The following is a 4,721-nucleotide window of genomic DNA, read 5'->3' on the forward strand; positions in this document are numbered from 1 at the left end:
ATATATATTACCATGTTTTTGATAGACAAGATTCAAGCAAGCAAAGCAAGGACGCCTGGACAGTCAACAGTTTTATAATTATGTAAATATAATTTCTCCTTATATGGCTAAAAGCTTTTTAAATATCTGATATGAAATTGTTTAATGTTTTAACTGCATAATGTGAATTAAATGAAGCCATTTAGGCATGGCTGTGTGGATTTAAAAAAAATTTATTTTAAATATACTTTTAGTGTTACTTTAATACTTTAAAGCAAAAATTATTTTTCTGTTAGGAAGGAAATAAACAATATTGCATAAATATGTTTATATCTGTTGGCGATATCTATACAACAAAAGAGGCAATGAAACATTTTTTTTTCTTGAGGCGCAAAGTTGTGAGACTGTTTCTGTTGTAATAATGAGGATTTGAAAACAACTTTCGTTGCTGTTTTTGTTCATTACTTTCAAACATGATTTCTCATACCATTAAATGACTGTCTACTCAAATTGACAAAGCTCTGTAAAAATCAAACTCAAGACTTTAGTTTGTGTGCAACTCTTATTCTACAAAAATATTGGTTCCTTGTCCAGAATTCCCCCGTATCAAAAACAGAAATAAAGAAAAATCTGTATAATGTACCTACCCATGACAAAACGAAAACATCATATTTGAAAAATCACATAAATTGATCGAGTAGTTTTATTTTTAAATAAGAAAATGAAATTTTTATGAGTAACAAAAGAGCAGCGGTTTTGTATGCTATTTTAAAAACGGTCTACAAAAAAAAAACAAAAAAAAAACAAGGGGAGATAACTCAATGATTCAAACGTGCAAGATAATGTTTATGAACTCTAATTAATCACTTAAAAATTTTCTTTATAAATTACTTGATCAATTTGTGATTTTCAGAATATGATATTTTTGTTTTGTCACGGGTATGTACATCATACAGGTTTATCTTTAATTTTGTTTTTTAATATAGAGGGAATTCTGAACAAGAACTAAAATATTGCAGTCTAACATATTAGGTTTGGTGCCTTGTGCTGATTAAATAATGGCCTTTACCTTAATGTTTTAATTTTCCAGAGATTCCTTGGATTGGGATTTTATGGTTTCTAAATTATTTTAAGAATGCATTTTGATTTGTCATTATTTGACCAGTCGAAAATACATTGGTCGTAGTCATTCTGACAGAATCTGGGCCATTTTTGAGTTGGTGAACTTGTCAGACTTTGGTATGATTCTATACAGATTTAGATGATCCATCCTCCAGGTTTTATCTTTTTTGTTTGAGAAGTTTATTGCTAATTGCTTAAAATGCCTCTGAGTAATGCAGATGGGGCTGCTTAGGCATTTTTTGTGACCCAGAGTGCATATGTCTTTTTGTACACTGGTTTCTTAATCCACACCTTCCGATTGTGTGTTACATTTTCTTGCAGTAGGAAGTGGGTAAATACTAACGTTTGTTAAAGGCAAGTGTGTAATGGATATTGATGCAGACTATGGGAATGATGGGCAGGAGTCAAATCTTTTGGGATCTATTAGGAGTTAAAATATACATAACATGAACCTACGATTTTTTTGGAATGTATTTTTATTAGACACCATGACACAACTAGTTGGGATTCATGGTACAAAAATAATGTAGTTTAATATAATATGCTTGGTGCCTGGAGCTGATTATAACATGTTGATCATATCTAAATGTGTAGAATGCCATTGTAGAAAATTACAAAACAAAACTTGTATTATATTGATTTTCTTTTCAAGATTCGATTTTATCTATATTTCTTTTATTCATTCATTTTTTCTTTTTTACCACGTCTTTTTCTGGTCATCATTCCTACATCTTGTTCATTATCAACCTTCCTGCCATTTCATACAAAAATCTTCTGATCTTTAGTCAAGTGCTCTTTTAGTACTGCTAAAGATCTGATCTTTTTTTTTTTTTTTTTTTTTTTATCAGACTTTCATTGTTAAGATAGTTTAACTATCGAATATTGGTATAATTTCTCCTGCCATGTTTCTGTCTAATCCTTACCAAATGAGAAAGAAACACAAATGAATTTTTATAATATAAACACACTTGTTTTTCTCCTGTCTTTTTTTTTTCTCATCTTTTTTCTTCTCTTGTCTTTTTTCTTTTGTCTTTTTTTCTTCTCTTGTCTTTTTTTCTTCTCTTGTCTTTTTTTCTTCTCTTGTCTTTTTTTCTTCTCTTGTCTTTTTTCTTTTGTCTTTTTTTCTTCTCTTGCCTTTTTTCTTTTTTTTTTTTTTCTTTTTGTCTTTTCTTTTTGTTTTGTTGTAAATTTAAGCATTTGCACTGAAGCACCTGAATATCTTCAGCAGAATCATTTCCATTACATGTTGTTTAATATATTCGCCCACCCCTACCTCTAGTTTGATCTCCAAATTCATTATCACACAAAGAATAAAAAAAAACATTTTCATCTTGATAATTTTCTAACTCCATGTTCAAACTATTAAGAGAATAGAAACCTTTTTATATGAATCTATAGATTCAAAGTTAAAAACTTCTGAGCATCTTCCTAATGAAAACTTATTAAATGCAACATTTACTGCACCTTTTAAAATAGAAATAAAAAACTTATAAGCTACGAATTAGGGGGGGGGCAATTTTTCTCAGTATCACCTGATAGACTATATCAATTTTATTTTGAAATCATAAATAAAGTCACATTAATTTAAAATTCCTATTTTTTTGCATTGAAATGTCAATTGTTTAATTCATAATGCAATATCTTGTTCATGACTCTGTAAGGTTGCCATGAGGGAACGCGTCATTATCTCATGAACAGCATAACATTTTTAGGATTATGATTCTTGATCACAAAGATTAACAAATTGAAAACATCAAATACTTTAACTTGCAATTGTACTTAATAATGTTCAGCTAAAAGGTTAACATTTGCTGTAAACAATCTCCTGTTTGCTCATTCTGTTTTCGAACTATTAAGAGAATCAAATTTCTTTTTACACGATTCTGGGGCTGGATGGGGAAGAATGCAGGGTGTACATTTTCTAACTATATTGCATGCCTAATGAAAGAGTTAAGTGCAATTATTACTAGCCACCACCCTCGGACCCACCACTATCTCTTACACCTGTTCATAATGTTTAAAAAAAAAAAAAAAAGCAAAAGATCATATTTTTTAATCTTTTTTTTTTTTTTTTTTTTTTATTGACTCTATTTAATAGCTCATTCATGGATTGAAATGAATTTCTGTGTGTGTAAACAAACAAATGGAGCACTTCAAGATTGGCGGTCAATGTTTATATAAAGATATTGGAGATATGATTTACGAGTGCCGATCCCATGGCTTTAGAGGTAGAACAGCCATTATCAACTAGATTGTTGTAGCTTCGATTTCTGACCAGGGATGAGTGCTAGTCTAACTGCACTGAGGAGCTGTGATATAGTGAAACAATCTGCTTATGGATGACTATATATATATATATATATATATATATATATATATATATAATGGTTGTATAGTTTCCTAGATGTATATCCACTGAAACTCTTGTGTTTATTAAAGAGTACCTTGATGAATGAACAGAGCATGTTTATGTTTATTTATACAAACATTATTAGCTGCATATATGCATACATGTTTCTGTGGCAATTTCTTGTTGGAGATCACACGTTTAATGTTGTTACTCTTTTTCCCTCTAGTAAATGCCAAAGAGAAGGGAAAAAAAAAACTTTTTCTCTATAAAAAGTGTTCTTGGACTATTAGAATGATACGTCCTCTGTTAGTTTGAAGACGTGGGATCACTGATAAGAGATCGCTACAGAAAAATGTGTGCATATATGCAGCTTATAATGCTTGTATAAATAAACACACTCACATGTATACTAGCAGGTTACCTGGCATTGCCCGGTCGTAAAATATGTTTAAATATATTTGGATTAATGCAGATTTTGTATTTATTATATTGGACCCAATATATATTAATGATTTAAAAAGTTAATAAAAAAAAAAAAAATTTTTTTTAAATGGCTCATGCACCACCACCGAGTATTGAAACAGAAACGTTTAGCTTACGATTTATTTTACCTCTGCTGTTAATCACTGTACTATGAAGGCATGTTTGCTACAAGGCTAAAAATTAAAACATGAACCAATAGCTACTACGTTATGCATGCATATTTCTAATGCCGGCGTTTGACCTTCACCTGGCAAATTTTTTTTTTTTTTTTTTTTAAATTTTCACACTTTTGTACTGATTTTCCTGGACTAAAACCCAAATATAAAGTTTAGCATCGATTCAAATACGATATATATGAAATTTCATGTCTGTAGACCAAAAGCTCTAGGTAAAAATTTTTCAAACGAAAATATATACGTATACATAAATATATATGGAAAAAGTTTTGTGTTTACTATAAACCTTTTTACACAAATATTACACAAGTATAAATCATGTAGAATATCTGCATTAATATAACTACATGTAATAGTTCACTAAAAGATGATCATCCCATAAGACAACAAAAAAAAAAAACTAATAGGGAATTAATTAAAATGAATGTTTAAAAGAATATGCAAATTAGCTAGATCTTTTACTAGTGAATTCAATTTCACGACCCATATATAAGAAAGTCGTATTTTCTTTTTTAAATAAATAGAAAAAAAAGGTTTTTAATATGAATATCCATGCACACCAAAAAAACCATTTAGAAGAGTATGTGTGTATATATATATATATATATATA

The sequence above is a fragment of the Euprymna scolopes genome, chromosome 16 (genome assembly GCF_053919585.1).
Source record: "Euprymna scolopes isolate OS-2025 chromosome 16, ASM5391958v1, whole genome shotgun sequence".
NCBI classification, from domain to species: domain Eukaryota; kingdom Metazoa; phylum Mollusca; class Cephalopoda; order Sepiida; family Sepiolidae; genus Euprymna; species Euprymna scolopes.